This window comes from Passer domesticus, chromosome 1 (genome assembly GCF_036417665.1).
Source record: "Passer domesticus isolate bPasDom1 chromosome 1, bPasDom1.hap1, whole genome shotgun sequence".
Taxonomy (NCBI): Eukaryota; Metazoa; Chordata; class Aves; order Passeriformes; family Passeridae; genus Passer; species Passer domesticus.
This window is the reverse complement of record NC_087474.1, coordinates 74,635,330-74,658,493: the sequence shown is the minus strand read 5'-3', so window position 1 is coordinate 74,658,493 and position 23,164 is coordinate 74,635,330. Positions and strand designations below refer to the sequence as shown.

The 23,164-nt window shown below is 37.8% G+C and overlaps 1 protein-coding gene across 1 annotated transcript in view; it reads right to left on the bottom strand.

The window, feature by feature from the left end:
- LOC135303298 (uncharacterized) overlaps positions 1–23,164 on the bottom strand; it is a 205,314-nt gene that overhangs the window by 4,598 nt on the left and 177,552 nt on the right. The window lies entirely within an intron of this gene.

Sequence of the window (23,164 nt, the reverse complement as noted above, 5' to 3'; positions counted from 1 at the left end):
ACCATTGATGAAGCATGAGGCAGAAGAGAATATGGTTCATTCCTCTGAGCGCAACATAAAGATATATATAAAACACATATTTTTATTATTGTTAGAAGGACTTTATTATTATTATTGTTAGAAGGACTTTATTATTATTCCCTCTGCATAATATTCTTCCTTTTCAAGGCTCATACTGCATTACAAAGAAATTGTCTTTATCCCAGGCTGTATGGTGATGACACAAATCACTTTGCCCAATAAGCCAATGGCAGAGCTGCAAACCCAGCTCTGCTGAGTTACAGTCCATTATTCTATCCACTGGATTCCTAATAAAATATTACTTTTTTGTTTATTTGTATGCAAAGTGAATATAACCAGGGAGAGCGTTTGCCAAGGATAGAGGCACTGTTTTTTCCTAGCTCTTTCCAGGACACACCTATGCTTCATATCCTTCAGTTTACAAGCAACCAGGAAAGCAGGTATCATAAACAGTTACAAGGATTACCTAGGGGCTATCTGCTGAGAAAGAAGTAACAAAAGATCTGAGGGGACATTAGATAGTTCCTTAACATACAAATGCTCATAGGAGAATTTGCCCTACTGCTTACTGAAAAACCCAGTCATGATATAGAAGAAATGCTGGAAATCATGCCATGTTTGTTTTTCAGGTACAGCTGTGTTGGGAAAAAGAAACTGCCAGAAGCAAAATCCAAAATCCAAAATCAGGGCTTTTAGGAATTAAACATTTGTGTGAAACAGGAAAAAAGAGTAATCCAATAACTGTAATAATTGTTTTTCGTTTATTGTAATATGACACAAGTACATGACTGCACCTGTAAACATCCATGCTGCCCCACCAAGCTGGGGAGGACGAGGCTGATGGTGGCTGCTCTCCTTCCAAGGTCCAGGCTGTGCCAGCTCATGGGAGACAGCCAGCAAGCAGTAAACTCTGGATCAGCTACATCTTAGGTGTGTTTGCATTACATGCATAGCCAAAAGCCAGAACAAACACAGCAGCTGAACTTTTCCCACAACACACTCATGGGGTTATGTGCTGGCACAGCTGTAGCCTTGGAGGAACCACTATGCTCTTCTGTACTGGGCGGGGGACACTCTGGGTCAGTGGGCCAAGAAATATTCATTAAAGAGGATGGGAAGAAAGTGCTGACAGATTCATATTGCTCTGGATATAACTGTGCTAGCCTGAAGATGGTGGACAGTCAGCTTTCACTATAAAAGAGTTTATGACAACAGAAAATTGGCAAAGAGCAGCAGATTCATGTCCTCAGCAGTCCCTTTACCCAACAGTGTTAGGCTGGCAGAGGAGCCCATCTCCTGACTTTAGCTAACTAAGAATTTCCTAAGGGAATTAACGGAGACATTCACAAGAAGAGATTTCTTACCCAGCTGGGCAAGAAAGCATTGGACAAAGAAAGAATCACAAAATTTAAGCAGAATGGCAATAGTGCTGGAGGACAGTGTGGCTCCTTGTAGAGAGCTGGCAAAGCTTTGCACATTTCAGCTTTGAGCAGCATCTGACAATGACAAAGCAAAAATTACAAAAAACCAAATTATTATCATCATTGCTGCAGTTTAGGTAAGCAACTAAAACTTTGCCTATTTCATGCTTAACTGCATTTTCAAGAGCTTAGTGGCTTGGCAAAACAGTCTGGAAATCTTACAAGAACAGACTTTGTTAAAATATTCCAGTCTGGCTGCTTCCAGCTCTGGATGGGTACAAACATGAAGTGAAGAAATCGAGTGCAGCTTTCAGAACTTTTAAGCAGCTCTGGTTTTTATTTCATTCTAGAAAGGAACAAAAGGCAGTAGACAGCCTCTGTTATTCATCCTCATGACATGACTAGGCCAGTCAAGAAGCAAAAGAAGGCATGTAACTCCTCCCCTACTTATTGCCCTCTGACTGCTTTAAGTAAATAAGATGACAAAGAATGAATGAGAAAAAGGCACAAACCACACAGGGGAGGATGCAAGATGTCAGAGGAAGTATAGCTCTCAAAAAAACCCCAGCATTATCTGTAAAGCTGTTCACCCAGTAAGTAATGCTGAATGCTCAATCTTGTGCATGACCAATAAAACAGTGTTTAGGGACCGGAAAAGAAGTTTACAGGGTCACATTCAAGCCTATCTCAGTTAAAAAATAAATGAAAGATTACAGGAAGTGAAATGCTGGAGTTAAAATGTCTATAGACATTCAGGAGAATCAAGATTTAAAACTTCTTGTTTATGTTAATAGGAGCATGTACCCTATCCAGAAGTAAAGAAATACGTATATATTTGTAGGCAGTACTTGTGCCTAAGCTAGGAGAGTCCCCTGTACCTGATGTGTGGAACCGTTTTCTACCTTGACACAGAAAACCTCCCCAAGGACATTTGCTCTGTCTGGAGAAAAAATGCAATCTTCCTCCTGACCAAATACATATCTACTTCTGAGAGCCACTAAACACTCAAACACCATCTGTGAGCTGTGCATTCATCTGTAACACACCAATTTAGCTGGCAGGCCATTGGGAAACAAGACTCCAAAGTTGCCAAGTTAAAATGGCAATCCAGCACCAGCTGAAACTCCACCAAACTAGCAGGTGAGATTACAAAAAAAACATTGTGGCAGAGAGAGACAAAACATCAAAATAAGAAACAGCCTCGTGGAGTGGATTTAAAAAAAAAAAAAAGTGGTGGGGAGGGAAAGGCACAGCTTTGATCTTTTCCATCCTGTGCCTAATTAGCAGCAGCATCACACTAGGAGCATGGGTCTGTACAGCTGGAGACAAACAGCCACCTTCCCTGAGAATCAACAGACTGGTGGCTGCTGTGGGCAGAGCAGGCAGAAGACACACAGCACACCACGATCCTTGGTTTCTTTCCGAAGGTCTGGCCATACAGCAACGAAACTTCATCTTACACAAACACAGACAAGCCATGAGTCAAAGCCCTTTGACTTCTGTCTGGTGCTCACAGCAACTGGATGAAACAAAAACTGAATTCCTGCATGCATTGCTTTCCTTAACACAATTAAATTGTATGTATGTGCAAGTGCTGGAGTTAGGATGACAGTTGTTAAACCAAATGCACCATTCAGTTCTTGTGCAGATCTATAATTCTTATGCGCCGAAGGAATAGGTGGGTGTAAAGATAAAAAGAAAGAAAAAAGGTTAACTTATAGGTGCAAGCTTGTGCATAAAAATGCTTCTAAAACACCATTTATGTTATTCCAGTCAGATCTCCAGAAGCTTCTGTACTGACCTGACAAAAATGACCTTTTCTTTTTCATAGAAAATTTAAAAGGAAGAACTAGGCAAAATAAAAAAATGCTGGAGTCTGTGGAACAATGGAACATGTATTTAGAGAAATCTCGACATTGGAAATTTTTTTACTCTTTATCAATTAGAGCTTTTTTGATTTTTATTATTTTGTGCAGCAACATGTCCATGAACAGAAGTGTTTGACTCAGGAATAGCCCCCATGAAGAGAATGAAGTGAGACATGACCCAGGTAATACCAATTAGAATACAGTTAAAAATAAATCCCTGTAGATTTAAACATGGCCAGACAAGGTAATTGATGAAATTACAACAAAGTGTAATACATAAAAAAAAAGAAATCTCACAAACAGAACATTGGTTGCAATGTTTAGAGTATTTACAAGGCATATATTTTTCAAATATACCTATAAAAATTTTGGAAGAACTCTTCTTCACAGTTTGATGAAAGAGAAAAATCTTAGGTTTGAGCAGATGACTGATGCTACTACACTGCATATTACAAAAATATTTTTGCTTTAATACATGTTTTCTCAAAGAAGTAAACCTGTGTTAGGCCAGCTTAATTAAATCTTTAAGAGCCTTAAAAAAGAAAGTGATTATGTGCATGTGCAGAATACTCTAGGATACTATTATATTTAAAACACCATTTACCAGTTATCTCAGAAAAAAACACCATTAAACAGTTATCTCAGAAAACTGAGATACTGTACAGATATCTTAAATTCAATTACATTATGAAAAACACAGTTATAGGAAATGCTAAACTGAAATATTTTAAAAATATCTTTGTAAACACAACTGAAATTATGGTGGAAATTATCCATACAATCTAGTGAAACAAAATGCATCACGTAATAACAGTATTAACTTTTTTCTTTTCAGTTTAATGCTGTGTTATTATATTTGCTGCCTATTTTAGAAAGTAATTTGTGTTGATGGCTCTGGAGAAAAACCAAGCATTAAAGAACTAATTTAATTCCTTCTGAGCTATGTTCAATTCAAAAATACTTCTTTCAGAATGTCCCAGTACTGCAGAATCTGACTAGAAATCCACCTTGAACTATGTGCACTTTGACTAACTCTCTGCCCAAGGCAAAATGATCCTGCATTCAGCAGGGTTTTATCCCGGTCTTCTAAAGGACTTACACAGAATGTACCTGATATAACTGGACCAGAATGTCAACCATGATAAGAAATTATGATCTAGACATGGAGGATACATAATGAGAACCTTATCCATTTTATAGTGGGCTGCTATTGGTGGGGGAGTACCTTTAGGGGGTTGTTTACCGAAATTAGGTCTTCTGCCTTCAAGAAAAAATACAGAAAGAAAAAAAAAGAAAAGAAAAAAAGAAAAGAAAGAAAGAAAGAAAGAAAGAAAGAAAGAAAGAAAGAAAGAAAGAAAGAAAGAAAGAAAGAAAGAAAGAAAGAAAGAAAGAAAGAAAGAAAGAAAGAAAGAAAGAAAGAAAGAAAGAAAGAAAGAAAGAAAGAAAGAAAGAAAGAAAGAAAGAAAGAAAGAAAGAAAGAAAGAAAGAAAGAAAGAAAGAAAGAAAGAAAGAAAAGAAAAGAAAACTATAATTCCTTGTGCAGTGCTCTCTTTACCACTTGTTATGCTGTAAGACACAAGAGATACTAGCTGTGTTTAAGGTGTTCGGGTAGTGTTATAATAGGCTGCCTGTCTGCCTTTGGAAAGAAATTTCACAAATTTTCCTTCAGTGTGAAGACATAGTTTTATTCCTCTGGTTCCAAGGGATAAGACAGAAACTTAAAAATTGCTACAGCTTGTTTCTCAAAAATCAATGAGTGATTGCTAGCTGCACTGGGAGTTTGAGGGATATCCCCTTATCAGAGGCAATCTCTAGATAACATACTTTCCTCTACAGCCCATAGTGCATGTAAGACACGACAAGACAAATGCCAGCTTCCTTTTCTGTTGGTGTCATCTATTGATCCAGTGAAATGCTCTTCATCTGAAACTTCCTTCCCAAAGGGGACATTTGCTATAAGAAGCAAAGCGTTCTGCCTGATGCTAAGAAATCCTAAAACTTTCTGCTAATTACTGCAGAGGACCATAGTAATACACATCTCTAAAAGGATTTAAAAAAACCAAAACCATAACCAACAAATCAAGCTCAAATGAGGCAGATGCCATTCTTTTCCAGTTAGAAATGTTGGTTTACAATAATGAAAATGCAATATAATGAGCTCATGATTATTTTTTTGTGTGCTTTAGATAAAAATGTGCTCTGGGTCTATGTTTTCCTTTGGGTGCATTTCCTCTCAGAGACATTCAGAACTCCTGTCCCAGATGTGACTAAGTGACTCCAGCTTGTGCCAGAACACAAAAGAGTGTCACCATGAGAAACAACAGTATCAAAGAATAACAAGAAGCAGAGAGGTAAGTAAAGGATGCTGGGGTACTGAAAGGACACTAGGCTTACCAAAAAAAAAAAAAAAAAAAAAAAAAAAACACAAAAAAAAAAAAAAAAAAAAAACAAAAAAAAAAACCAGCTACATTTGTGCATCTACGGACAAAGAGAGAGACAACATAATGTGCTGGCCTAAGATATCAGCACCACCAGAAAATGCTTTATCTAACTAGAGAGCAGAAAACTAAGGTATAGAAAAGACACATTCCTTTAAGAATAAAATCTGACTTGTAAAAATTGATATTTAATCAACACCCATGTGAAATTTTGCAGTTTTTAAGAGGTTTTGATATGGCTCCTAGGTAAATGCAATTTCATCAGACTGAAAAAGAACAACCAAGAGAAGCATTTATAAAAGAAAATAATCAAATATTTCATGGGCACTAGAATATTTTGGACTTGACACTCCCAAATAGAAGATTTGCTCAAGAGTAAAGAAGGGGCACACACTTCAGAGATGTCACTAAACTTGTTCCTTCCATTCAAATACAAAAGCACTTACCACCCCTCATTCACAATTTCTAAAAAGAAAACATTTAAAAGAGACTCAATTCTCAGACTTCACTCATAAAATAAGCATTTTCAGGAACAAGGGAGCTGACTTTCTCTTAGGTTGGGATGGAGTGTTTCTCTCTGTGGAGGCAGCAAGTGAGGTACTTCCCTTCTACCCCTCTTGGCCAACAGGTCCAGAAGTTGCTAGGGAAGACTGACAGACAGCCTTACTGCATCTACTTTGCCTTGCTAAAATATCTGGCTAAGAAATAAACTCCAGTGTTCAGGAGGCATTAGACCAAAGCTTTCCCAACAGAAGAATAATGCATTTGGGCAGAACAAAAGGCTTGTTATTTTGCTGTCTTTGATAAACAACTGTTGGCAGGTATTGAACTTACCATGCAAATTAACTTCTCTGTTTGTTTGGTTTGGGCTTTTTTTCTCCCCCTGTGTATATTGCCTGAAAGGGTATTTGTAAATACTATTCTTTGTTGAAATATTTATTGTTTTTTAAACTCATGGAAAATATTATTTTTAACTTTCTACAAAGATATGATTCTGCTTTTTCTTGGAACCCTTAGATTTTTCATCCAAGAACTCCAAATACCTGAAAAACATAGTGCAGCTTTTTGAAGAGCCAGGTTCATCCAGACAATAAACCCAAGAAACACTTAAATAACCTCCAGGAGAATTTAGGCTATAGTTTCCTCTGCTGAAAGGAGTGGAAACCATTACTGGGGAAAGAACTGGGGGGCAATCAGTTTGCCCATCATCCATAATGAGTATTAATTTTCTACCCACAACAGAGACAATCACAATCACAACCCTAGAGGACAAAGTCCCCTTATCTTTGACCCATAAGGTTTCCCACTACTGGTCTGAATTCAGACAGGATTACACTGACTTGTAGTACACTGGGCTCCTTTGACTTCATGTGATTCATAAGTCATTCAAATAGAGGCACCTACAAATTTGCCATATCTTTCTCAGATGGAAAAACCTACCCTTGTCAAAACTCAGGGTGACAGACTAACAGTGCTATGGGTCAGTGCTATGATGCTCTTTTCCACTCCTACAGCTCTTGATAGGATGTTTATAGAAGGATCCTTATTGCTCCTTCCTTCCTATTTAGAACTTTTTATTTAATTGCAGAGCATTGCATAATAATCACATGCATTTATACAGTCTTAATTTTGTCCAGCAAAGTAGGCTACTCACCTTCCTAGGAATTCCCATAAACTTGGTAGTAACATATAGATGCAAGAGCCTGAAGAAGTCGGGGCAATCAGGGTGAGATTTCCAAAGATACCAAAAGAATGTCGCTGATGAAAAGCAGTTAAAATGAGACTAGAAAAAACTAAACTAGCTAAAAAACTAACAAGCTAAAACCTAAACTAATGAGACAAGCTAAAACTAAAGTTAGAACCATAAAGAGCGCTGTGGTTACAGGATACAGGTGACTCTCAAAGCCTCTTCTTCTGTTCAGACAACAATGCTCTCTCAGGTCCTCTGCATCTCATAAACTCTTTTTCATGCTTAGTATGTAGCTTTGATAACCTTTATTTCCTTTAAGATCTACCTAAAACTTACATGATCCACAATGCATCAGAACTTATATTTGTATTAAAATGTTAATTTTCAAATCTAGTATCATGATAGGGATGTTTTAGTTGTGTGGCCTTAACATTTGTTTAAAACACTTTACTGTTTTTTTGCTTCTGTTTTAACCTGAAGGCATATTGATTCAAGTCATATTTGATGTTATTCTTTCAGCATAGAGACTTCAAATCATCACAGAAAAAGAGAGACACAGAAGGTTTGGTGGTTTAGTTCTTGTGTTGCATAGGTTTTTTTGTCTGCTTGTTAAATAGTTTTTGCTTGCTGTGCTCAAGGTTTGAAGGTAAAATTTACAAAGACAATGCTTTTTGACAGTGAACCTTCTGCTACATTTTTAGAAGCACTCAGCAAATTCCAGCAGCGGGTTTCTAGACACAAAAGACAAATACAACCACTCCATGATTTAGATTGGCTTTCTGTTTGTGGGTCATGAGACTCACTGCTGAGCATGTCAGAAGTTGGCTGTGGCATTTAATGAAGGTTGTCAGCAACTTCATAGTTCCCATGGCAAAAAAAAAGTGTGCTCTGGCTTTGGTTTTGAGGCATGGGTTGTTGGGGTTTTTTCCCCCCTTTTTTCTTTTGGAGCTTTGATTGGAATCTGGGACTGGAGTTAGTGGATAAACTCAGTTACTGCTAAAGAATCAAATTAAAAGTATGGAACAAGCTGGTCCTTTGAAAAACATTGAATTGCATAGGTTTCCCTTTTTTCAGAGGCATCATTTAACATTCAAAATAAATATTAAATTTCCCTTCAATTTGAAAGTTTAGAGTCACTCATGAAATTAGGAACAATAATCATACTCTATTATGCCCTGTCTCATGTGTGTCTCGAGAGGGCTGTGACTTGTAGCATGAAGGAACCTAGAAAAATGATTACTTGCTGCTTCAAAGAAAGATGCATAGCTCAGATGCTCATTAATGAGGCAAAGGAAAATTAATTGACATGTCTAATAGTTCTTTTAATATAGCCTCTAAGCCTTGATGTGTCAATTGTCAAATTACCCCTGGCGTACTTTCTTTGTCTCAGTGATCTTGTGCTGCTTGATTTCTAGGAGAAAAAAATTAACGTTACTTTCCTTGGCCTCTCTCAGCATACTTTCTGGCCAAGGGTGTCAGGCCTGCAGAAAAATAAGATGCATGCAGCCCAGCTGCCTTAACCTCTCTCCAGATCAGGTCTAAATTCCCAGACTACAGAACTGCAGCTTTGTGATGGCTCTGTGTCAATGATGCATCTTTCCTGGGGCATACAGGGGTTAAAAAACCCACAAGCTTTAAAAAACCTAAATGTATCAGCCTTTCTACATATCCTTGCCACTCTTGTGCACTGCTTTGACTTAGGTTGGAGCTCCTTTCAGCAAGGCAGGATCCTCTCTGTCTCTGCTTCCCCAGCAATGGTCTAGCCTCAGAAAGAGACAGCCTCTACCACCCTACGACAGGCTTTCATGGTTGCTCCAACATAGGCAGTGAAAGAGCATTCCTTTTAGAGCTTCCATTCTTTTCACATTATTATCACCCAATCCAGGCTGGAAAAAAAGCTGTTTCCAATCATTTGCCTGTTAGTCAAGTCTCTGCCTGACAGCAAATCCTTTGATCAAGACTGTTATACTGTGTGTATTAAGCTCATCTAAGTTTATGTAATGGAACATTGTTGCTGCTATTTCATCAGTTGGTGTTTCTGTCCTACATGAAGTTAGGAATAAAAGGAAACAAAGAGAAGGCATATGGGTCATGTATTACATCTGCTGTTTGTAGTCTGGGACAAAAATCCATGGGATTCCCAAAATTAAACAGCATCTGAGAACTTAATATTGGCAAATTCTGTGAGCCATAATTCCAGAAACTGAAGAAACCCTGATTTCAATGTTATTTGTTTGGGGCTGTTTTTTCATACATAGATTAAGTGATGTGTTTCAGAAATTAGCCCCTTAGCACATCATAACAATAAATCTCCTAATGCAGAGGCACACTGGAAAATGATGCTCATTGTGCAGAATGAAAATCCCTGCAAAAGAGCATGTCAGATCTTTATGATTTTGTAAAAAAAAAAAAAAAAAAAAAAAAAAAAAAAAAAAAAAAAAAAAATCATTAAGATATTTTTCATTCTGTAATAAGTAATCTTTGCCATTCTGCTTAGGGTATTCATATCCTTTGGCTTTTTTATAAGAAACAGATTTGCACGTGCTGCAGAGCATAAACACACTCGATCTAATAGTTAAGGAAGTACTTCACAAGTACTGTCCCACAGAGCTGCAAGTGTGCAGTAAGTCTGAGAGTGACAGATTTCTTGCACATTTGAAGGCTGTTAGTCCACACACAATAGATTTAGCATGTCTCATGCACAAAGGAGTCCCTTCTCATGCGCTGTAGAGCAAGACTGTACAGCTGAATGGATGCATCTGGAATTGCCACATGGGTTGTCAGAGATCCAGACATCTTGAACAAGTATTGGAAGTCTTCAGCTTTCACCCAGGCCCAAAAGGAAGAATCTGGGAAAAGCCAGGTTCTATGAAGCTGGGTGAGAAATGAACATAAAATTCAGTAATATTTCTCTGAGTGTCCTTCTATTATGTGATAATTTTTGAATAATCCAACCAATCAGCACTAAAAATTCAGGGAATACCATAGCTATCATTGTCATGGACACTTGATTTTGACAGAAACTGAAACAAGAAAGCAGATAAAACACAGGAGAATGGGCAGAAATGTCAGAGAGGGAGTTTGCAAGCACTAATAAAGGTATGGAGAAACCACCCACGTGATGCAGAATGATTGTGAAGGTCTGTCTCTATAACATTTTTCCATTATACACATTGTAACAAGAATACAATAAGGATGCTGAGACACAGACAACAATTTTCCAACACAAGGCAAGCAAGTAGCAAGATGAGGAAATACACTTATTGCCCATTTGTTCTTCTTTCAAGCAAAATCTAATTTTTTTTTTATTTTTTTTTTGCTGAGATGTGGGAGTTACACAAGGTAATGGCCAATGCAGGCAAAGGAAACCTTACTTCATGCTGCATGAGAGCTCACCTTAACTAATACTGAAGGTATCTTAGAAGTTTTTAATTGCAGAATAGAGATGCATGAGAAGTAACTTCTCCTTCATTTGAAGGTTTTCAAAAGACAACTCTGATCCAAAATTGGGATGAAAATAGTGAAAACAAAAAAGTTCATGTATAGATATTTTGGTTAATGAAAAGACCTGTTTTGATAATTTAAACAGGCTTGAAATTATTTTGACCTTTTCAATAGAAAATTAACCCATCTTGCAGATGAAAATGTGGGGGAATAAAGTAATTTTGAACAAATGTTCTTTTTGAAATATCAAGATGGAATATTTCTAGAGTGTCCAAATTTTGTTTCAATTTATCCTTTCCCACAATTTCATTTTTTGAAAGTCACAGTTTTCCAGTGCAAAGCGCTTTGTCCAAAAAAACCTCTCAACCATGGCATTAATACCACACATTCTTGATTCTAATGGGGCCATATGGTTACTTCATTTCAATGGGTATATTGAGACAAATACTGGTAAAATACTGTAAAATACTGGTGTGTCACCCATTCTGGCACTGCTCTGGCAAGTGTTGTGACAGGTCATACAGGGCACTGACATTGCACTCAAAGTGAGAACTGCAAGTTGAAAATACATCTTCCATTGTGTGTGATCCAAAGGACCTGGGGACTGACCTGATGCTGACAGACTGTTGTGCTCTGGCTTGGACAGAGAGCTGCCACAAGCTGTGTGGGAGGACAAAGGAATACTTGGCAAATCCTGGAAAAGATGGGGAAGTGGAGAGCTCTACACTGAGCAAACTACCCCTGGTATGCCACTGAAAGGCAAACCCAAATTTCCACCACACAAATAGAACAGCTAAAAGGTGTTTGTGGATCTGTCTAATCAGTTAACACTGAAGTACTGAAAACTTTGGTCAGCTGCCTTCAGTGGGTTTTTGAAATATTTTTCCCACAAATCTTCCTCTCCTCCTTAGTTGCAAATAAGCTGGGACTCAATTGTAGAAAAGAGCTTGGTACAGAGAGTTGAACAATAAATTGGTTGAATTCATTATGAGCAAAGTGGAATGACAAAATGTTGGAAGCTTAAGCTGCCAGCCTATGAGACCAGCTTGCTTACAAAAGCATCCACCACCAGAATATTTAAATTCAGAATGCCAAAGGTAAGGAATGCTTCCTGTAAGCTACAGCTACTTGGGCTCTGTCACTGAAAATATGAACAAATCAGACATACATTGCTTGCCACACTTCCTTTCTGTAAACAGCACATATTTCTTCTTGTAAATAGTGCAGCTAAACTTCAGTTTCTCAGCTGATATTACTGCCCTGATGAAGCCAGCAGACTTGAAAGCTAATTCACACTGTCAAAGTATCTGATCTGTTTTCATTTTGCTTATTTTCTTCATAAGCACTTGATGCTTTTTATTCTGCCACTACTTCTGAAGATTTTAGAATTAATAGTATGCTATCTTTCTATTGCTGTGTAAGTACTAAAGCAATATATTGCTTTTATCAGAATTATCAATTCTGATATGTCAGTAGTAGGGCAAGCCACGAAAGGGCTCTTCCAAGTACAAACCTATTTATTTGCCACTTTTCTTGTGTGCATTCTTATCCTTGAATAAAAGTCATCTCTACTGGAGATGAAAACACACAGTCTGTAGTCTTTTCTTGGATATTCCTAATGAACACATAGGGTGATGGTGTGCTCTAAGCCCAAGACTTTTACACTAGCCAGACCAGCAGACTCAGACCCAGCAGGAAAGAAGGCAACACTCAGTAAACCTGGTTCATGTGGAGGCTGTAACTTTATTAAATGTGAACCACATTATGGGCTTATTTAAATTAATGGTCACAGTGGGTGCTCAACACCTCTGAAAGATCCTGCGCTAGGGCTAGCTATAAAATTTTCCATCGAGACTCCTGTGTGAAGGGGAGCTGAGACTTCTGACTAGCAGAGCTTGCCAGAAAACTGCCTTTCTGTGGGAATTTTTTTCTTGATAAAAATGTTCAGATTTTGGTGCTGGAAAAATAGAACGTTTTCCCCCTCCAGCAGTTCCTCTCATCAGAATCAGTCACCAGCTGTTCATTTGCACAAGCCCATGTGCTGTGTGAGGCATTCTTGCCCTATCACCTCATTTGGGTGTAGCAGAGCCCAATGTACCATCGTGCAGCGCAAGGGCTGACAGACCACCCTGGACACGGACATGCACAGAGCCTGCATCAGGAGCCCTGGATTCCAAGGAATTGGGGGAGGGCAGAGCTGAGTGCCATCCCCTACACCCTCCCCCCACTCCAGCTGCACTCTGTGCTCTGCCAAAGAAAGCCAGGTGGATGGGGAGGGTAGGAGAGCCCCTCATGTCCCACCTTGGTCAAGGGAACCAGAAGACAGGGACTACAGAGGGTGTCACAGGACCTGCCTCTGTCACACTGGGCACGCAAGCGACAGCTTGTCTGAACTAAGTCACTTAATTCTTCTGGACTCAGTGTTCAGCTTTTTTAAAAAGATATTGTTTTCTAAGGGGTGGGAAAAGGCCTAAATTTCATTAGTAAATTAGAACTGCTAAGACTGGCTAAGGGAAAGAAGGAAGGGGTTGAACAACAACTCATGATGCTTATAAACAGTGAAAACCTCTTCAGAATACTCAGATTAAAACCAATGGAGACACTTTTCCGGCTAAAAAATAAAAGCACTGTACTGTAATTGGTTCTTGCAAGAAATTAACTGAGTCATGACGATTTTCTGCATTATTGTAATGCTTGAAGTGTCAATGTTCAATGATTGCTTTCAGCTTATAAAAATTAATTTCAGATTTTAAACATCCAAACCAATAAAGCTGCATAGAGAGAATGTCATTGAAATAAAAATTATCCCGAATATAGAGCTGGACCAACATTTGTAAAATTAACAGAAATATTGCTGAGTCATTTTAATAGCAAACAAATAAATATGCAAACATTGTGAAACAGTAGCAACTAGAAGTTTCTAATGCAAAACTAAACAAATTAAAGAAACACATAAATTGCCACATTGAGCGGTGCCAAAAGCAAATATATTTATACACAAATACTTACAAATATATCAATCTACATTTATGCTTCCACATTTTGTATAACCCCTCAATTTTGTGTAAAAGTAAAAAAATATTGAAGATGACCTGGGATCACCTAAAAAAAAGTATTTTGCATTGAAGTATTTTATTTTCCTATTTCTGTACATTTACAATGACAAGATAATGATCCACAGAATCATTGATAAACAGCAACTGTGTCCTTTTTTATTTGCTTCCTAACACTCCTGAAAAGCTTTATAGTAAACAGTTTAGAAGATAATGAAAGGTAAAACTTCCATCTGAAAAGGTTTGATTCAACAGAATTATTGGGACAATCACTTAGGTTAAGTGTTTAGCCCAGAGGGCAGTATAAAATTTCATCAAAATTCAAACCATGCATAAATGATCTCAAACTGCAGTGTCTATTTATACCACACAACATGTTAGTCACATTTTTCACTGAAGATTGAAAGTAATGATGAAGCAACTGATAAGGATGAAAGACTGAATATGTGCTATGCCACCCATGTATAATTCAGTTAGTGGCAAACACGGATTAGAAAGTAGCCTGCACCAGTATGTGTTTTCCAACTGCCTGAGAAAAACTGTGAACCACTAACAAGGGAAAGAGGACAGCAATGAAACCAAAAATATTTCATACACACAAATTAGCCAGGTAAAGAAGAGAGAGTTATTCAATCAGTGGGTCAGGTATTCAAAGACAATGAGAAATGCAAATACAGATCAGAAGAATATTACCATTTTATATCTTTTAGATTTTGAGTTTCCTAAATGAAAGAAAAAAAGAAAGTAAGAAAGAAAAAATCTTTTTTTAATCCAGAGGAAAAAAACAGTGCCAGTGAAAAAAGGAATATTTTATTCTAAACATGAAATCTTCAAATTTGGGTGAATAAAATATAAAGAAAACTTCAGTGCAAAATCTCCATTAAGAGTGCAAAATACTGTCCTCAAACTCTAGAAAAAGAAATCACAGTGGAAATAGAGTTTGCAGTCCTTTTTCCACTTGAAAGTTTTGATTTGGTCATTTTGGGAGAAGTTTTGAGTTAAGGATTAAGAAAAAGGCCTGTGATTTTTCATTTTAATCCTAAACAAAGACAGAATCTTTAGCTGATGACAGCCAGTGAAACAGAAATAACAGCTATGGTACATAATGTTATTTATCAGCTGATTATGGATCAGTCAATTAGACGGTATCAGCTATACTCAGACACTTGCTGCAGATTTTGTCTGAATTATTAGAATGAAATCCGTGCAATTACACTGACCTTCAGCTGAAATTCTGTGGTTGCTAAATGGTGAATCCAAATTCCTTGTTTTGCTATTCTGTGAGCATCTAAGGCGCTGGTCAAACCAATAAAATTGTCAAGTCATGCTTCAGAGAGCTTGTACTGTAACACTGAAACTGCACAGTGGAGGATTAAACACAAACCTAAGCTGAAAGCCGTGTATGGGGCTGTGTTTTTGTGCAGCAGCATGTTGGTCTCAGCAGACTCAGGTTATCACCACTCCAAGCAGAGCATGGTGTTAATGATTTGAACCTGCCTTTTTTGGAGAGGATGGGATTAGAGGAAAAACTTCACAGATATCCTGAGGAGTTATCTCTGAGTAAAAGTCATGGGCTAAAGCTGGAAGTAGTGGCAAGGGGAGATGAGAGCTGATATCTGTGGTAGTAGGGTGACATCAGCAGAAGAGATGCCACTGAGAAGTGGAGGGAGGCTAAATGGTAGAGGACTTTACAAACGACTGGGAAAGATTATAGTATGACAGATGCCTCCAGTGATAGCTAATTTAAATGCCATTAGGTGCATTATATTTCACATGCAGACAGGCTACAGGGTGATGGAAAGCGTTACAGCAGGTTAGCATGAAAGTTTATGCTTCAGTCAAAGCAAATTGTTATCACTTCACTGGAAATGGCACTTCAACAGCTTACCTCAGCTGAGGACCTGCCCCTCTGTGTTACTGCAGAATTTGCTGTCTAGCAACATGCTCAGAGCAGATGCTAAAGGTGGTGGAACTTCAGCAAGTTTCTGCTGACTCATTGCCCCCAAAAGAGAAACTACAACTAAGTTAATGAAAGTTCCAAGCATTGTGCAGTATTTTTAGTTTATTTTGCTATTCTACACTTTCAGATTTTTCCAACTGGATAACATTAAATAAAACATTTTTCCTACTTAGCATTTTTGCGTGTTTTACATTCACTGTATTGCTGCTATTCTTCCAATGAAGTCTAGGAAAATGGCAGAATGAAGCCTGGAGTTATGTTATTTTGAGCTGATTTCCCTATAACATTAGTAAACAGTTTGATGCATCATGTCACTAGTAGCACTAGTAGCTCTCTTGTCTTCCCCCATTTAATGAAAATCTGTGAAATAAATGCTACAAGGCAGTACTGCTAGCATGACAAATTCCAAGCCAATAAGTCTTGTAGTTGCCAAGATGCAAGCTCTGAAGCTTGGCATTTGGCATTCAGAACTAGATAACCTTACTATAGTAACTACATTCACTGTATCTACAAGAGGGATGAATAAATCAACAATAATTGAACTACTAAAAGTGTCTAATTTCCAGAGTAGTGCTTCAAGCAACAACTGAAATTAAAAAACTGTTAAAACACAGCTACATACCCATACAATCATGTCATGAATGCACTGAAGCAAAGGTTAACAAAAAAGAATGAATATGCATTCTTTGCTAAAAGTAGCATTCCTTGATCTACAGTAGTGATGAACTGTATAAATGTCAGGTCCTGTCCAAGTCCCACAGAGCCTGGCATTCCCAGCAGCAAGAATTTTTTATTGTTCCTGTAACATTACTCAAAGTAGAGAAAAGGCTATTCCTGCTGCATGTGGAATGCAATCCCTATTCTTGAAGCCTGGCACTGTTTCCAAAGTTAGCAACGATCATAAACCCTTGAAATATTGTTGGTATCTCCAGGGTCTGATCCAAAGCCCAGTGAAGGCAAATGGGAAGATTCCACATGGCCCCAGTTTTCTGAGGCCATGTGGAAATTTTTGTTTCTTAAAATATTACTTCTCCTGTCACCTGATTTCAGAATTTCTCACGTTATCCAAGTCATATCTCATTGAATTTGCCACCCACCCATCTTTTCTCTCAGTGATAATTTTTATTAGAAAAATGCAGGTCTGGAAATCTTTAGGAAAATAACTAGCACAGTAGGTTAAACAGACTCAGTGCTTTAGAGAAACAGGATAGTCTAATAAACAGAGCTTTTAATGTAACACATTTCCACACTAATACACAGGAGAGAACCTACCACTGGGACACCAGCCTGCTGTACACTGCTTTGGAAACTGTCTCCTAGAATTAATTCAGACTGATTAGCATAGCATGGATGCGTTCACCTGGGGAACTAACTAAAAATAATAGCCAATTTACAAATGAACTAGAGGAGGCTTTTTAATCTCCCATGACTCCACACTACAGAGTCACATCTCTGTGACTGCCACACAGCTGGCGTTAAGCTTTTGGGAATACACAATCAAAAGGAATTGCTGGAAGGTTCTGAGATGCTGAGTGGAGGCATTCCTTGGGCCACTGTTTGGACAGTCCTGCTATGATCATAATATCAGTCTCAAGGACTGATTAAAAATACCAAGGAAACATATTTCCATCTAAAGCCACTAGAAGACCATTTGATTTCCAGGATCAGTTATTTATTTTCTTTCAGGACCTCAAATCTGGAAATCCAGTATTTATTCAGTGTTGACCTTCAGGAAAAAAATACAGGCATTTTGGGTTTTAAACCTTTCATTTATCATACCAGTGGTTTTTTCTGAAAGTTGAGGCATAAGAAAGACATTCCCACCATGATGCTGGTTCTTATAACTATCTCAAGCAGAACTGCAAAGAGTTTTTACGTGCTTACGTATATAAGGCATGTGCAAATAGGGAAGTATTTTTCCACTGTGCAGGATAGTGAAATGTGTGATAAACCAGACTGAATACATATCTTTCACCCTCTGACATTTTGTCGGTCAAACTCTATATCTGATGTACGTACTTTAAGCCAGAGAAAGAAAGGCATATTCTAAGAGACAAGAGAATCCTTTAGTTTCTCAAAATTCCCAGTACATCTAAGGATAACTTGAATACTTGTGGTATGAACATACATCCAAGCGTCTTTTAGAAGATGAGGATCATGATACAATGTTTTGAAATGGAAATTATTCCAACTTTGAAATACTATAACTTACCAAGCAACCAAGGATGTTCAAAGGCCCATATACTACATTTAACCAAAATGCAAGGCAAATAAAAACACTTATCCTGCAAACAATGATACACATAATGGTTAAAGGTGGCATTGTTTCCTCTACATAAAGCAAGCTTCAAAGGGAAAAGTAATTTTTGGATTAATGGGCAAACAATGCAGAACAAATTACATTAGTAGTCAGTTAAAAGCTCTGTAGAATAGCTTGCCCTCTATTTCCTAGTAATGGGACTGATGAAGGAATGGGATTTTTTTTTTCCATCCCCAACTCTCTTCCCCTGCAGTGGTTTAGGCCGTAGAATTAACAGCCAGGAAGAGCATCTCTTCACATTGTGAGAAAGACATAGCATTCAGTACAGCTGCAAGAAAGAATAGCTGAACCAGGAATTTCACCACTGTTAATTCCACAAAACAGTCTGTCATGTTTTTAGTCATTAACTTTCAGCAGATATCTAAACCAAAACCTGGGATAGATTTAGATACCAGGCTGAAAATCTTATAAAAACAAAGTACACCAGAGGGTTACTGAGTTGTTTAAAAATTAAGCTCAAGACAGTGCATCACACCATCATAAGAATTAAGCATGATGACTGTAAATTCCTCACTGGCTGGACTTCCTCTAAAATCAAAGGGCAGACAGACTGCATTTTATTCAGAATTTTGTAACCAGACTCCCAAACCTGGCAGTTTGGTTTGAGTGTTCAGATCCAAGGCCAGGCAAATAGCAGGTCCTCCCTGTTCTCTCCTGCCCAAATTTGACTTGCCAGAGACGGAGATACGGTATTCTACCTAAAGAAGGACAAAATGGAAGGCAAGAAATATTGGTTCCACTCGGTCATTGAGGAGGAACATTTTGACTGTAATCCACAGTTTTGTCATGAACTCTGAAATAAGAAACAAGAGTCACAGTTAACAAAGTTCACACCTGCCCAAACTTTCCTGCTCTTTTCAGCTTCACCATCACAGCTCCTTGTCTCCACCCTTTGTGAAGCATCTCAGTTTGTAGCGAAAACTTGTAAAAGCAGAGACCCTGCTAACTTCTCTGGCTGTTTTGTCACACATCACTGTATATTTAATAATAATTATGCCTCTGCAGAGGTATTTTATTCTGATAAAATCAGAACTATCCCACCAGGATCTTCAGCTACTTATTCATTTTGCTACAGGCTACAACAGAAAGAGTTAGAGAATTTACTGAAATAACAAAGTCATTTTACATACATATGGTCTATGCTTCTGTGCCACAGCAGTGACAGATAAAAAGCAGCCATCTATCATATTTTTCTCTCCACACTGTACTCAATAGGATCCAAAGTGTGGTACCCATTTTGCTACTAATGCACATGCATAACTCCCACTTATTTACTGTAGTGCCCTGAAGATGTGACAGTTAGCTATGTAATGCACTTATTATTTTTATTCGTTCTATTCATTAGAGATGACCATGTATGGCACACTTATAGCTTCACTTTTCTCCACTAGTCATCAGTAATGTCATCTTTTTGAGCTCATGAAAACAAAATGTTTATTAAATGACAAACAACAACCACATCTCTCTCAACTCCACATTTCACAGCCAGTTTCCCAAGTCTTCTACTCTCCTATGAGTCTGAACAAACCAAAGGGCAATTCAGCTAAGTCAGAAAGTGCTTTTATGCTGAGCAGGAATCCAAGCTGAATCGTGTGAAATGCCTGTGAGGGAGAAAAGCTGGCAGTGCTGTCTTGAAGATATTTTGACTGCACTCATAGAAAAGGCTCCAACAACTTTGTGAGTTCACATTGCTCAGTTACTGGAGGCTCAACATTTTCCATATTTAAGAAGAGAAATTAGCAATTTATTGACGAAGAGGTGCATGGTAGTCATACCCAGTTTTCTCCCGACTACTATCAAATCTGAACCATAGCCTTTCACTTTCACCACATAAGAATTCTCTAAGATGGAGGAAGAGAAAAAAAGAGCATTTTGGCAAGGAATTATAAACACACAATCCTGGAGAGGTCTAGGTCAAACTGTGAACTGCTCCAGCACTGGGGAGAATTTTCCCTGCTCTTTCAACTCCATTACTCATAATCAGATGTCAACCACACAATTCCCTTGACAAGACCTCTAGGAAAACTTTGGGTCTGTACTGAAGTTGCTCCATGACTAAGCTCACTACTCCTTTCTGCTCAAGAGCATTAAAGCCAATAGAAAAGAAAAACAGAACACCAACCAACCAGACAAACATCTCCCTAGTAATTGTGACTGATCAGTCACTGACAACTCTCACCCGACACTCTCAACTAACTCTTTGTATTTCTCTTCCTTATTGCTAGAGACCAGCTCTCAACTGATGGAGTTCTGCAGCTCTGGAACCTGCAGGAGGAAGTGCATTGGCTGCCAACTCATTCCATCATCCTGACCAGATAAATAAAATTATCATCAAGTATAATTGCACTGAGGTCCATAGGTAACTGCAATAGTGCATGTTTCCCATCATCATAACAATATCCAATCCTGACAAAATTAAGAGTGTGCATACATATTGGGGAACTTTACCAAAGACTCCCAGAAAAAATAGTTCTTAGCAAAGGCTCATGTACTTTCATGAATCTTTGCATGTTTCATGCCTTTTCAGTCCTTAAAAGTTTGTTTCCTAATTTTTTCCCAGCAGTTTAGATTAATTTTGAAATTATACTTTTTGTTTATTTCAAATTTTTTTTTTCCAAACAATTTATTTCTCATTCAATCTTTACTGTCAAAATTTTACCACAATACACCAGAACCGGGAAATAATTCTTTCATTACACAAGAGAGAAAAGAAATAAAATCTCTGAATGCATGCAGTTCATTGGAATTTGCCCAAATATGAATTAAATTGTATAATAAAAGAAGAAACTGACAGCTTCAGAAAAATTAGAGTGCATAGGAAAGATGTCATTGTCATATTTAATGATTTGAGCATAGAATAATTTTCCAAAAAATAAAATTTTCCCATAGCAGAAAAATCTCCCATGAGACTAAAACTAAAGCAAAAACTCCACAGCAATATGTACTGGTCTGCTGTAAAAATTCAATCCTCAAAGACTGAGAACATGCACTAAAGTAAACACCATCTAGTACCTGAATATGTTAAAAAACCAAACCAAAACAAAAACATGACTTGTGTCCTGCTGAGACTTGCCTGCAAAAAAAAAGTCCCACAAAGACTTCAGAATTAGGGAATTCTAGCTTAAGCCTTTTTGAGAAGAATGTGTGAAAGATTTGAAAGCATTCAAAGAAAACAGGGGGACTTCTGATTTCTCCTAAGAATTCAAGCTTAGCCTGCCTTTAATTACATTTCAAAATGGAATTAGAAACAGTGAAACAGGGTTTAGGTGGACTATCCGAAGTTACTGAGAATTTTTTAAAGATTAGCACTTTTTAAAGCACACATAAGGGGTTATTCTGCTTTTCACAAAGGAAGATGAATGTCCACTCTTAACAGCAGTATTTTATATGTAGTGCATGAAACAGATCCTACTAGGATGGCTATAAAAAACTGGTAAAATTTGACCTTTGATTTTAGGTAAATGTTACATATTTGAATAAAAGGTTGCATTTATGGGCAGCCACAGAATTCTTTTTTTTTTTCTTTTCTTTTTTTTTTTTTTTTTTTTTTTTTTTTAGTTTTAATGAATTGTTTAGAAAAGCTCAAGGGACAATCCAGGGCATTTTTTAACTGGCAATGCTAATTTTGAACAAATTCAAAAACTCAGGCAAGGATTTTCCTCTAATATAGGATTCATCACCCTCCTAACTTGGTATAAATTCAATCTGTTCTGTTTGTATGACATAAACAACAAGCAGTTTCACAGGAATGAGGCAAACCATATGTGAAGGTGTTTTAGAAAGCACAACAGGGAATACACCAAGCAAAGAAGCATCTGCATTTATTTCAATGTCAAATCACATGTGTATTATAAAGGGAAAGTTTATTGTCTTTATATAAAAAACAAGTTTACTGTATTGTGCTCTTTACAGTTAACTCTTCCTGTCCCTCAGGATCCTCCTCAATTTGGAAAAAAAAATTAATAAAACTCATGAAGTCCACAGGTGCAGTGGCAGGGTTGTGAAGGGGTCTTCAACCTTGTTCACCCTACCCAGGCCTGTGACATTTTGCCAAGAGCCTTTTTTGTCCTCACCACTCCCTTGCTACCTCTCTTGAACACAAGCTGCATCTTCTCCTGATGGGTGCAAGTGAGAACCAAAGCCTGCTCCAACGCCCTGGATTCCGGACATGCCAGAATGTGACTCTAGATGGGATTTGCCAGCTTGTCTCCTGCATCAAGATGCTGTCTCTGCACTGGAGCTGCACTGTCCAGCCTGCAAACCAGCCACCATGGGCAGCACATGGCACTGGGTACTCCCCCACAAAAGGCAGTGCCCTACAATTAATTGGTTTTATAGAAGCTGGCCAGAGTCAGCCTAACACATTTGGAGTTGAGGAGAAAATATTTCAAAGCAGCATTTAGCCTGGGTAGGAGCTACAGGCACGTTGTTAAAAAGCTAATTGCATGGAGACAAAGGATGATCGTTACTTTTATATTAGTGTGTAATGTTAACCCTTGAGAGCTGTGTTTGTTGATAAGTTGTTGGCAATTGAAACTGCTAGTTTTTATATTTAAACTCAAGCCTAAAGATTCCTAAAGTCACAGAAGGTGAATATGTCATTATCTTTTTTTTTTTTGTATTAAGACAAATAAAGATTTTTGAAATCTGGGGTCTTTTTCACATCTCCTCTAGAAATATGCATAAAAAGCAATGTTAAAGCACTGAAGCGTTGAAATTATTTCCCACATCTGGGTTTTTATACATGTTCAGGAAATCTGGCTTTATAGTGACAATTACTCATGATGAACATTTTTTTTCTTCAAATTTTGCTTGTTTCAGGGAACAGAAAAAGAGAGCTAGAGAGCTTCTGAGAGCAGGTTTTGGCTGCAAGGTTAAAATTTCTCCAAACTTTCTTCCTTTTCTCTCAAGGTTATCAATCTCACCCATATTATTCAGACAATAGTCAC